Source organism: Corapipo altera, unplaced genomic scaffold, assembly GCF_003945725.1.
Source record: "Corapipo altera isolate COAL_440 unplaced genomic scaffold, ASM394572v1 175, whole genome shotgun sequence".
Lineage (NCBI taxonomy): Eukaryota > Metazoa > Chordata > Aves > Passeriformes > Pipridae > Corapipo > Corapipo altera.
Window position 1 is genome coordinate 2,444,478 of NW_020884942.1, and position 14,060 is coordinate 2,458,537.

At 42.8% G+C, this 14,060-nt stretch overlaps 1 protein-coding gene across 2 annotated transcripts in view; it reads right to left on the reverse strand.

The window, feature by feature from the left end:
* ARHGEF4 (Rho guanine nucleotide exchange factor 4) overlaps positions 1-14,060 on the reverse strand; it is a 220,913-nt gene that overhangs the window by 190,793 nt on the left and 16,060 nt on the right. For both annotated transcript variants that reach the window (XR_003530675.1, XM_027661803.1), the window contains one exon: positions 793-873. The gene's annotated coding sequence lies outside the window, so the exon portion shown is untranslated. The remainder of the gene's footprint in view (positions 1-792; positions 874-14,060) is intronic.

A 14,060-nucleotide genomic window follows, 5' to 3' on the forward strand; every position in this document is an offset into this window, starting at 1 on the left:
CTATGACAGTGGAGGCACACATTAAATTGAGAGGTGTGAGGGCTCTGGGAGCATTATTAACCTTCATAAAACAAGTCTACATAATACCAGGAAAATTAATTAAATGAACTAGTAAAACTAGCATCAAACAGGGCTCAGGTGCAAGGTCTGACACACTGTCTTATCCAGGATCAACTCCTTTTAATATGAAAAAAGGATTCAATTCTGGAAACTCATAGTTTGACAGATTCAAACAATAGTTAGTTCCCCATAGCTCATAATCATGAAAAAAATAATCCACTGCTGCTTTGAGCTTTTGAGCTGTACTTACTGTACATATGTGGGAGACAATCCTAGGAAGGGTTGAACAACTTTAGGTTGCATTGTCTTCAAATTAATCATTAAATTCTGTTACACTGTATATGATATTGAGTGTACTGTCATATAATTAAAAATCTATCATAATTCAGTATACATAAGAGATGTGAGTGAACTTGTAATTGTGTATTTGGTATTGCAGAGCTTGATGGAATGATTATGCTATAAAATTAGCTTTCCATTGAAGGATGTTCTGAAATTTCAGAAGCTGAAATGGCGACTTTTAAAGTGGGCACCTGCTATGGATCATGTTGAAATAGATTTTTTTCGGAACATTTTCTTGTGTTGCTCAAATATTGCCATTTAAAGAAGCTCGAATTTTAAGCTGGTAGAGCAGTACAAATGATTAGTTCCAATCCCCACAGAGACAAAGAGCCCTTCTGACTGTACCATGAACGAAAGCACGTTCCCCACTACAACAGAGACAACTGTCACCTCAGCGTGGCACCGTGTCTTCTCAGAAGTACTCTCTTCTGTTTCTCCAGCAGACTTTCTTACAGCACTTCCTTGGCACTCCTGTGCAGAGATACAGGAAGGAAGGAAAAAAAATCAATTTGACCTTTAGGGAACAAGGAGGTATCAGCACTATTTCTTTCAGTCCACCTGCCCATGGGGCAAGAAGCTTGCTCGAGTTAAGTGAAAACTATTCATAGAAAATAGAGCTAAAGGAACATCACTCTGGTTGCAATATCAGGCTCTCAAATATTAAAAATCACCAAAATTAAGGTGACTTGTGTGACATGATGTATTTGAGTGCAGTCTTTAATTATATAACATAAATGGATTTTCACAAGTTCCATGTTTCACTCACACAGGAGTGGACAAAAGTCGCTCAAGACTTGGTTTATTGTTATAATTGTTCAGGTTACAAAGAAGAGGGAAGAAGCAACTGCTTTAGGTACCAAAATGCTCTATATCCCTCTGTCCATGGAGAACTGAGGGCACACTGGTGGGGAATTGCACAGCCCATGCTCCCCTGCCAGCAGCCAACCATTGCATAGGCTGTGGCTTCATGTGGGTACCACGATGGATTTCCAGGAGGAGAGAGGTTTCTGCTGTTTATAGCTCTGGCAACTCACAGGAACTCAATTCCTCGCTTCTTCTGCATGGTTCCTTCTTTTATCTTCTCATCCCTCCACTCTTCCCATGTCCCTACAGTCATCTGTAAATAAAGTTCCGTCCCGCTCTCTCCCATGTTTGTCGTGATCATCAGACACAGCCACATAAACCAAAAGGGATCATGTGTATGAAAACATGAAGTTTCCATTGGAAACCTCCAAAGAAGGCAAAAAGCACCACAATGTCTTCAGCTCTGAGAGTTCATACCCCCTCTCAGTTCAATGCAAAATCTTAATTAAAACTTTGGAAATAACAACAAACAGTCAGCTTTAACATGAGTCATATCTTCGGAGGGAGAGGAACTGTCATAACTAATGTTTTGCTATCTTTGTGACAGATGAGTACAGTGGTGGAGTTTCTTGTTTATAACATGAGATATGAACATACTTAAATAATATTTCAATTGCAAGCATCATCCTAAGCTCCAGCTTCTCTGAAGTCCAATTTATTTCCACAGAAATAACTGTTGTTAGTGCAGTAGAGACCTCACTGAATTCAGCTGAATTCAGCCTCAACATGAGACAGAGGAGCAAATCTCTCTTCCCAGAGAAAGTAACAGTATATATAAAAGGGAAAGCAAATGAAAGAAACTGCAAAAGGGAAGTATGAAAAGCAAAAACCACAATTAGACTGAGATTAGTCATTAGGGGGTGGTCAGAGCTGCCACTTGTCTCTGTTTGAAAAACACTGAATCTTTTGTCTCAGTCTTCAGTGATTATCTGAAACTTGTAACAGTAAAAGCACACAGCATGGTCACAGGGAGTGTGGGATATGCTAGCACAGATGGATCCCAAGTCTGATAGCTGGGTAGCTCCTTCTTTTATCACAAGAAAAGGCAAAATAAGTACTTAGAAAAGTGGTTTTGCTCCATTCCCTGTATTCTCCACATGCGACTACACCAGGTAGCAGCTGTCACTTATTTTCCTACAGTAGTTTTTCGTCATAAGCTTTTTATGTCTCACCAAGGCGGCTCCACACCTTTCATAAAGGGAGGAGATGCAGTGCTGAGCTCTCTGTAAAAAGCTGTTGAATTCCTCTGCTCTTGCCACCTTAGGCTGCAGAAAACATGCCACATCTGCAACAAATGGAGCTTAGGGACAAACTGACTGCAAACACATCGTTCAGATGCATTATTGGGTATTTAAAGTTTAGTCTTTTGCTAATTCAAGAACACAAATAACTAATTGCATTGTGTCTAGCTCAGATTCTGTCTGAGGATGGATCTTGTGGGCAACTGGGAAAGAACACAGCCTTTGCTTTTATTGTGGGGAGCATTCCCTAAGCATAACGCCATTGGAGATGGCTGAAGGGGATTGCATCTGCTTAGGGAGGAAATTACAACCGTAATAATTAGCATCAAATTAGCTGCTGTCTCATCTCGAGCCAGGCAAGCCCATCACATTCCTTTTCCCAGCTGCCCTCTGGTGGAAGGAGGTTCTGCAGAACAGTTCCAGGCAGGAAAACCTCAGTGCTGTGCAGAGGCCAGGTGAGGGCCTCAGGTGGCTTCCACATCTCTGCTTCATTTCACTGGAAAGTGGCTGTGGACGGTTCACTTGTGACCTAAGCCAGGAGGGACCAAATCAGGATGATCAAACCCTGAGCAGATGCTCAGGGGCAGGAGAACTTTGTGAGGTCAAGCTAGAGTGGTGCTGCCAGAGGTGCTGGGCTCCTGGAGAAACTGCTGGGGCTGAGACCTGGACCAGTTTTGGTGTCTGTGGCTTTGCAGCAGCAGGAGTAGAGGCTTGGGCCAGAGTTTTATCTAGGGAATGACATTTGTGTCTGTTAAAATTATCCCACATCCAGTCTTCCTCCTGCTTAGCCAAGTCACAGGCTGTTGGAAGAATATAGTGTCTTTTACCTTAGATATACCTTTTATCTTAGAAATTGGGGGTTACATTGTACATGTTTATTTGGGGGACATAAGAACTGCCAGAATAAAGAAGCAGGAGAGTGGTTAGTTTTGGAGAGGAAGGGCCTGGTTTCCACTGGTGTCATCAGTCACTAGCAGTGCCACAGCTCCTATCCTGTGTCCTCACGGTGCCCTGTCCCCCTGCACCACCACAGTGCTTTGTGTGTAAGTCCTGTACCCACTTACACAGCTACACTAAAAAGACAAACGTAGCACTGCATGTCCTCCCTTTTTGAATGGTATGGAGCCACTTCAGCATCGAGACATAAAAAGCCTACTGTGAAGAAGTATTGAGGATCACCAGTAAAAAAGTAACACATCCCCATGTGTTCACACAGTCCTGTACAACCAGACAGCGGGAGCCACATGAAGCCAAGAGGTCAGACAGGGCTTGGGGAGTGGGAGAGATGTGGGCTGCAGTACCCTCTGTATTCTTGGCCACTCTTCAGTTACTTCCCACCACACACATTAATGTGCATGATTAGTGCTCTTGCAGCCTTTGAATGCAGATAACGAGTTCAAAACCCTGCATTAGAATATCAACTCTTCCATGACTCCCTCAATCACACACACACACACCCTTGAGTTACCTGACTGCCTTTCCTGCCCAGACAGAGCTAATAACACTCACCCAGAACTGCTTCCCCTCGGCAGGAACCACTTGTGTCACACATGTCCTGGATCAGTAGGGACACTCTCTGCACTTGGCCTAATTAGCTGTAACAGAGGAGGAGACAAAATCCAATCCATGTGTTTGGGTCCTCCTCTTAGTGGAACATGACCAGTTCCACACTGACCTGCTGACCCCCCACCCAACAGCACTGGTCCTGAACAGCCTCTGGATCTTTAACAATTCCCTGGGTGCTTCCACACTCCCCTCCCCAAACACATGAAGTCTGGCTGGGGCTGTGGGTAGGGCTTTGTTTTCTTGCCCAGATGGTTTACAGGGCTGCCTTTCTTTGGTCCCTTGCATTTGCACGCACTGGGCATCCCTGGGTGTGTGAGTGGCGTGGGAGTTTCAATGAGAGAGATTTATTGGAGAGATAAAAAGAATCCTGTTTGACATCACAGACTTGATGATGATTTTCAGCAGTATTTCTTCATGATTTAAGTTGTACTGGAACACTTTTCAGAGAGAGTGGATTTCCGTTCCATTACTTTCATAAAGGATTTCAATAAATCTCTTGAAATTTAAAACACATATGGAAGTGTTATCAGTGAAAAAGTAAATCCTATATTTGTCTATCATGCCTTCTACCTGACTAGGGGTGGCATGAGGATGTTCAGATTTTGTCAGGTAGCTTTACAACTACACTGTGAAATGATAAAGGCACTTAATGGTTTCTTTATTTCAGATTTTCATGCTGGTATTATATGGAAGTTTCACGTAAGCTGTGCCTACGCATTGACACAACATTGTTCAAATGTACACATGTAATTCTGTAACATATCAACAAAATTCCCAGATACATGAAGCCTTTAGATCACAAACATGGCAAGAGCACTGAGAAAGGAAAGCATATTTTTCACCAGCATATGTTTTCAGCAGAATCAAGGGCCATGACTCAGTTTCCCTTCAGTCCTCTGGAACACAAAAGACCCTGGTTTGCAAGCTGAGCAATAAAACAGACTAAAGTTGCCACTTCCCATCAGACTGTTAAAGGGGACACAGGTTTACCAAACAGCTAATCCTTGATAATGAAAGGTTTCCAACAAAGCTGCCTTTCCAGGGGGTCTGGGCACTTTCACATTAGCAAGAAGTGAATAGACAAAGTGGTTCAGGAAATGTGCCAAACAGTAGCTCATGCATTGAAACACAAAGACCTGCAGTCTTCAGGGAGCTAAAGAAAGAATACAGTAGTGTTTTGAGTTGTTTCTTGTCACCATAATTACTTTCTTCTTCACTTTATTTCATATTATTTAATGAATAGTCTTCAAACTATAGAATATATATACACCTGTCCCTTAAATTTCATTTGCAAATACAAATCAGTCTCTGCGGTGGCATATCCCACTCTCCATGTGAGCCAGGTTTCCTCTCTTTGCTGTGGGCCTCTTCTGGACATGTGCCACTTTTCTTACCATCAGTCCTATGCAACTGTAACACCATCGACAGCCACCCCTTCATTTCCTCAGGGTTTTGTTTTAGTTTGGTATTTAACAAGCCAACAATTGGATCTTTTCCTTCAGGGGTCTATTTTAAGAAGGCTTTGTTTAATCAAATGCAATTAGGCATTTAAGATCCAAGATAAGTATTTTTCCATTAGAATAGTAAAGGCAATGCATATTATTTGGATTTAGATAAAGAATGTCAGGATCAACACAAAAACATTAAATATAAGGTTATGGAAACAGCTTTTCTTTTTGACAGAAGGACACAGTAAAACAAATTCAGGATGGCTGAAGAACCAGTTCACAAGGACAGAGAAGCTGTAGGGTGGACAGGTTTGGGTATGGAAGTACAAGGTGTATATAACCCTGAGCACAGTGGAGCCCTGGAAGGGACTGTGTCACCTTTGTTCACCTTCCCTGCAAGTGGTGAGGGGAGCAGGAGGACAGCACAGCTGGTGTGTGCTGTACCTTCCCATGAAATATAGCAACACACTTCAGGGTGCAGAAAGCAGTTCTGACCACTCCTGACTTACCCATCTATCCTTTTATTTTTTCTCTCCAAGGGAATATGAAGTATTGTGAATTCACTGGGAGCACCTGTGCCTCAGTTTTGTGTACATGATGGGGCAGAGAAAGGGAGCTTGTTGGGAAAAAGATAAGTGGTGTAACTCAGCACTGAAAACCCTCAAGACAGAACTAGGCTGACACCTGACGGTTCAAGTCTGAGGACGGGTACACTACTGCTCAGGCTGGTTTGTTCATAGGCTACTCTCCTTCCTATGGCAGTCACTTTGAAGAAGGAGCTTTTATGTCGACACTCTAATGCTGCTTCTAATCACTTTACATTCCAGCAGAATTAGCCAGATCACAAGTTCAGCTCCGAAGGTCCCCCGGCCGTGCTGCCGAAGGGGTTCCCTCCGCCTGGGTGCCGACAGCCAGCAGAGGGCAAGCTGCCCCCGCTCCATTTCCTTCAAAAACAACTGAAGAAATACATTTTTGGACTGAGCTGGGGCTGGGGGGAAGGCAGTAACCCGCCAGAGTTTGAAAAGAAAGATGAACCACACATCAACTACTCCTCCAAATCAGGCTCCTGGAATAACCCTATTTCAACCCACATAGTCCATTAGCTTTCTAAGACAACATTCTTGTGAAATAAAGGTTGCAAACCTTCTCATTTTTTATTTCTAAACTAAGTCACTAAGTCTTGCAGTGAATGGGTACCAATGAGATCTACTTGAAGCTGTAAGTACTGAAAGTCTACAATCTCTGCAGGATGTACAAGAGGTTTTTGTGCTGAGTGACCAACCGTAACATGGTGCTGGTGAGGATGCGAGGCTTTGCCAGGAAGCACAGCTACTTTGCCAAGAAAGCTCCAGCTTGTGGGGCAGGTCACTTAGGTGACAGTCTGCTTTTGTAGCAGTTCGTTGACCTCTGGGCTGAACAGGACCCATCACCTTGCTGGACATTTCCTACTGTCCTGGCACAGCCTGAGCTTGCTGCTCACTCCCCACAGTGAGAAGGGACTGCCCTATCTGGGCAACAGAGAACAGCCAGGACAGTGCACTCAATGGCATCCAACCTGCTGCTTTGGAGATGCTCACCCTGAGCATTCCAACTGTTTCCTACTATGTCCATCAGTGAGAGGGTCAACCTTACCAGCAACCACAGAGGCATGTCTGCTTCCTCTCCAGGCTATCCATCTTTTTCCCAGAGCCTTATCAACTCCTCAGGCGAGCCTCACGACCCTGTCTTTGTGAGCTCTTTCTGCAAAATGCTTGAGACTCATGTTGAAAACACCTTTCAACTCCACACCCCCATATCCCTTCATTCCCATCCATGAGGGCACAGTAGCATTTGCAAACAAAGAGCTGGAATGTCTCCATGACAGAGATGTACAAAATTGCATTAGTGCTTTGACAGAGGATAAACTGGGTAGCTAGCTCAACCTGGTTGAGAACAACCCACATTCCAACAAAGATGAGTATACCCTTGCCTTAAAAGTACAAGGCAATTAAGTGAAACTTGGGTCTCAATTCCTGTCTACTTGTGGAGGGACCATATAAATCACTCTGAAGATGTAAGGACTATGTCTGAGCAAAGAATGTAAAATAAGGCTTACCATCAGGGCAGTGTGATTTCTACAGCCCTTAAAGCTATCTGAAGTTGAACATTTGCCATACTGGAGTCCTCTCTTCTTTGTTTATTTGTTACAGTAAACTAATTGAACCAAAGAAGTTATATCATTTTCTCTCTTGGACTAAATGAATGGATAATCTTCATTTGCATTTGGCAGGCTAACACAGACCATTCACCAGTTTTGACAGATATTGTATATAATGGTCTCGGTTTTTTTCAGCTCCACTGTCTAAATATTGAAAGAGTCTTTACACATTACACTCTGTTACTGAAAGACAAAAGCTAAACTGTAACTGAGGTTTCACATCTATGCAGCATCTCTGTGTTCTGCTAAACAATAGTTCATTCCACAAGAGGCAGAACTGATGAAGCCTGGCTTCCTATGGACCTTTGTCCCCTAATATACCCTTTCTCACTGGATTCACTGTTCCCACCCATAAATGCTGACTGGCCAGTTGGGGCTTGTTCCCTCAGTAAGAGCACCTTGTTTACTTAACTGCCAGTTCTTATGAAACTTGAAGGAATCTTTGATACTTCTAACTCTCTTTTATATTTGGTTAAAAACTCTCAGCAGTTTCAAAAGGTACATGCATGGGGACAGACAGACATAGACCTCTCAACTGCCTCATTTCTGTAGGAATTAAACTAAAAACTTACTAAAAAGTGATTCTTTAAGTTCTTCAGGACTGCAAAAGATCGTCCTTCACCATTTCAGAAGTCAGAGTGTTAACTCTTATACTGGGTACAGCTGCATTCTCCCATTGCCCACTTTGGGATAGTGAGGACTCCCAGTAACCCATTCCTTTCACAGCTATGATGGCAGCAGAAGTTAAGTTTCCATGGATTGGTAGGCTTGTAAGGACAGAAACACACACCCTCCAGGACACAGGTTTTGATAAAAAGTATTCCAACCCCACACAGTAAACAAAAAAACTATGAAACTCTGTACACTCAAACACTTTCAACGAGTGTCGAGCAATGACTGGGAAGTTTGACAGAGCAGAAAGTGGTGTACAGCCATCTGTAAAGTGTGTGTGCTGTGCTTAGTATGGGAGTTAGAAAGGCTGGGCAGTGGCCATTTTAAGTACATAATACCTTAAACTAAGAATGGGAAGGGGAAATCACAGGATTCTTAGGGATTCTCTTTGTCAAATGACTGAAGGAGTTAACTTCATACACCTTCACGTGTTTTCTGCAGTGTCTACTGCACTACCACATTCTGAATTTCTTTGTTACACAGATGTGCTGCAGACACTGGAGTGGAATGAATAAACATCCCGAAGGTATAAAAAGTATGAGCATGGTCACCAGGTACAGTCTTATTGCAGCAGAACCTTCCAGGTCAGTGTTGCAACGTGGTGACAGCAATTGTTGTAACAAAACGGCTCAACAATGACACAGATTGAGGACTTCTGAATTACTTTTTATCCTTCAAAATGTTTTCATCTGGACAGTGATATTAAGCCCGGTTTCCTGATATATCTCATGCTGTACACTACACCAGAAGGGTTTAATGGACTGTAAATCTATGTCTGGAAAGCAGATTCCCCATTCTCTCTGCAACATAAGATAGTAGCTGCAGTACTCTTGCTACAAACAAGTAAATATCATATGAAATGTCTGCCTTAGCAATTCATCCTCCAAGGCCCAGGTTTTCCTTATTATAATTTGAAGTGCCTCATATATTTTTACATGCTGGGTACAGTATAAAGTCTCAGAAAAAAGTTTCTCTGGGAAAACGTGGTGAAAATAATAGTTTCATAGCTCCATATATTTGACTTTAAAAGCAATATATCCTGCAGAATAAGCATCTTAATTATGATCCTGAATCTGCACTAAGAGACCCCAAGTGGGAATTAAGAGTGGGTATGAAATTTCACCTAACCAAGAAATTTCCTGAATTTCATTCCTCACTGTCTCCACTTCCCTGAATGCAAACCCTAGGCCAATTTTAGTCTTTTCTTAAAGGGAAACTGAAGCTAATAATCTTGAGTCACTGAGGCAACAGGTAGAAATCATAGGATTCTAGTAGGATGACACACACAGTGCAGTCATACTGCCCAGCATCCTGATTTGCAATGGACTCTGCTATCTAAATCCAAAGCCAGTAGACAAATTCTGATTTGAAATCATACTGGATTGGGTAAAACACCTGATGGGACCACAACTTCCCCAGAGATCTTCCACTTTGTCATCCAAAAGAAGACAGGAACTGACTTCAAGTGACAAGAAATAAGAGTTTTGGCTTCCAGGTTAGCACAGCATTGAGGGGATGAGAGATCTTTAAGCCATGCATTTTACACTCACTGAGGGACACTGAGATGGAAAGATGAACAAGCTGCACTCTGTACTCAGTCTTTAGAGAGTGAGAAAACCACCACCAGAAGCAGGCACTACCACGAAGGAAGTATCTTTCCAAGCATCCCAGTGCTCTTTACATAGTGCCTGGCACAGCCACAGACAGAGGGGTCAACATTGATGTAAGATGGGGAGACTGAAATCGTGGCACTTCACTCCCACGCTGAACCCAGAGGAGCTCCTGGGCCAGAGTCACCCACAACAGGAGCTCCTGTTTGCATACCCTGCAATGAGGGGGAACAGATCACAAATGCCTGAAGGAAGCCAGGGCAGCAACGTGTGAAGGAAGTAAACTCTATGCTCCCCTGACTGGCCATGGGCCCAGGGGTTTACAAGCCACTTTCTATAGAAAGTGAGTCTGTGCACCAGGCAGGCAAAGAGGACACTGCATAGAAACAGTGACAACAAAACAAGAGGCTGCAGCTATGCAAGCTCAGATGTCATGCTGTAAAAACAGGGGCTTACTGTTAACACATCTGCCTTTATCTACTACTACGAATGGATGCCAAGGGAAAGCCTGGGCCTGAGTCAATCCAAACTGAAAATACCTATAGGAAATAATATTCTGGACTGCTTTCAATCTTTGGGATTCATTCATTCCTAAAATAAAGGATAGACAATATATGAGTGTTAGGTTACCTGCATTCAGCTCTTTGCTCCGCCTCAGACTTTCTGAATGACCTTGAGCAAATAACTCACTGCATCTACCCCTCACCCTCCTTTGGCTACATCACAAAAAGATACTGGAAGACTGAATGCATGGAGAAGGCACTCAGACACCATGGTGATAAGTTCCATGCAAAAAAAAGTTCTATACAAAAAAGTACAGGCATATTTTAAAGGAAAAGATAATGCTGTCCTGACTCGCTATAAACTGCATGCTCTCCTGAAAGGTCACCTCCTCCAAGCTGTTTTGTCTTTTTCTCTTTGCCAAAAAAAATTGCAAAGTAACAAATGTTTCTTTTCATCATTCCCTTTTCCTTCTTTGCAAAGGACATAGTCATCTTCTAAGTGCTGCTTTACACTGAAAGTTGAAACAAGTTACCAGAAAGCTAATGATGAATTTATTATATACCGATGTGTTACAATGCCATGTTGAAATTCAGTTTGACCAATGACACAAACTCATTCTCCTGACTGCAGACCAAGTATCTGAGCAGAATAACCTTTGCAGGCAACAATTCCACCTGTCGTATACCAAGAAACACATACCACCAGTGTAGTCTTTCTACAAGAGCCTTTGGAGTACCAGAATGAAAGCAAGTTCTAACTGCAGACAAATGAATACAGATTCTATCTTTGCTTTCAGAGCTTGCACTGACAGGAAGTAGAGAATAACCAACACTGCACTTCCTCAGCTCAGAAGAAAATACTTGGCACAGCTCCAAGATGGAAGGCAAGAGAGATCTGTAGCACCTTTGTAACCACAATTCAGGCTACAAACACACAAGGCAGATTACTCAGTGAGCCGTTTTACTGGTATTTAATCAGTGTCTGATAATGCAGGGCAAGAGCTCACCTCTATCCAGTAGAGATATATTTCATTTATAAAGGGAAATGCTGACATTTGCACAAACAGTTCCCACAGTCTGCTGCCTTTGAGCAAGGATTACTGAAAATTCTTTCTGACCAGTCCTTTTAAAGGTAAGTACACAACAGTGTAAGAGTATGTACAGTGTAACAGGATGTAACATATGTACACCATGTACCTGCTACAAAAGTCTGCATGGCCTTACATTCAGTTCTGGATGCTGGAGTTTTATTACTTTCAGATTGTAATATATTAAGGTTTTCTATGGAGTCCTGTAATAAAAGAAGGTCCATGTGGGTTCAGTGGCTGTAGGTATCTCCAATATGAAAAGACTCACTGATTCAATCCCACACCACAACAGTCTGAGAAGTCTGCAGCAACTGACCTACAGCTGCTCTGAGAATCTGCTTAGCCCAAAATATCAGTCGTGACTTTTTATCTGTGTTCCTTAAGGGAGGGATTTTTAAAAAATTCAGGAATAACATTGTCACAAAAGTTTTCTTGATCTTTCAAAATTTTATTCTACACTCATGACTTCCAAAGGATACCTCATTTACTACACTGCAAATATGAACTGTGCTTTGCCCCTACCACTTGTGGAGGTCAGTCCTACAGTTATTTCATCTGCATGACCACACTGACATGGGATTTTACAAAAAGTCTTTGCACAGTTCATCTCAGTGTTCTCCTTCCATGTTTGCTGCCAAGACAGAAACACATACTTTTTCTCCACAAAAAAACCATGCTTGAAACAAATGCAGGATTCTCAAGTTCAACATAATAATAATACACACTTGGACACCATTATGAGATCTTTCTTTTCTATCATGTTAACTGTCCCTGTCCAGCTAGTAGGCATAATCAGCCTAATGAAAAATCCAGAAGGAAAAATGTGAGTGCACTCTGTGATTAAATTTTATTGGCTTCAGGGGCATTTTACATCTCTTTGAAGTGTTTCACAAAGATGTCACTGCTCTTTAACCCACTGGCTGTCACTGCAGCCCCAAGAGGATTCTGCTTCTCTCAGAACTCACTACATCCCAAAGCACAAGTGGAAAGGAGATACAGAGGACAGATACTTGTGCTACATCAGAAAAATTTGCTAGTGATTGGAGTGAGCAGTGTGGTCCCAATACACTGACTTAGGTCCATCAGCAGCTACAGCTAGAAACACATTAAATTCACTATTTCCCTCTAGGACTGCAGTGATTGCTACAGGGTAATGTAAATATAAATGGGACAGGAAGGTTCTGCCTAATAGAAGAATAGGAACAGCAGCTCTCTGTTAAGATTTCCTTTGTAATACACCAATGCCTCTGACCGAGGTATAAGATTAGTCCTCACTTCATCCTTTAAGTGCATCTCAAGTGTGTTAAAGACAGCTGGAAGACAAACTGGGTGTAAATGACATTGGGCCCAAGCTTATTACAAAATTGGATCTGGGGGATCCTCTCCCTTCCGTAGCAACACAGCTTCTTTTCAGACAGTAGCAAAACCACTAATGCCAGTGGGCTGACAACTGACACCGAAAGGAAATACTTCCTGACAAAGAGGATGGCGTGTGGAGTCACTCTGCTGTTATGCCAGGGACAGCTCCTCTCTGTCAGCTGAGGAACCGTCTCCATTGTCCACTTTAACTCCCGACTTACACTTTAAACAAACTTTCTCTGGCAGTCAGACAGATCCATTGTGTCACATGCCTTGATCAGGAAGACAGGGAGCTGACAGGAAACCCCCTTGGCTAAACAAAGCCCAGTTAATGCCAGCTTGCCATTTTTGACATCCCTGTCATTGTCTCTCTGGTATGTGTTAGTAACTGGACAGGATCAAATTGCTGGCAATGGTCACAGAGCTGGCTGCTGGAATAGCCCTTGGAGATGTGGATTCAGTCATCAGTACCTGACAAATCATGGACCAGTGTGAGATGCACCAATGCAAGGTGCCAACCAGCTATGGTCTGGGTATTGTTCCAGTGACAGTGAATACTGCCCTGCACTACAGGAGCATTAGCGCATTTCCTGCCTTTCCATTCTCTGGTAACACAGCACTTTGCATAAAATCAGAAGCAGACAGTAGGTCTGCTCTCCATGCACCAACAGCTCCTCCCTCAGTGCTAAGGGCAGGAGAAGGATGCTCACCTTCACTGAGTTAGTAACTTCTGCTGTGCTTTTACTTGCATTGTCGACTCCACTCCCATTCAAACAGAAGCCTGTAGCTTGGATTCAGTGGTGCCTTAAATCCAAGCTGAGAAGACATAAGCAGGATAAAGCTTGAGAGCTATTGACTTTCAGTCTGCTTATTGCAAAGAGAAAGCTGGACACTGAATTACTATCCATCAAGTGCAAGCTCAATTCTTCTGCTAATGTAGATGGTCACAACACAGTGCAGTTTCTGCTCTCTGGGGAGGGTGCTGACCTGAACTGGGTAGTGTCATGGAGATAGGAATACAATTATTCTGTGCCAAATGCCTTTCTTTTACCCATCTGTCTCTAAGCTCCACCTGCGTGCTCCCCTCCTCTGAGACCTCTGACCTTGCCT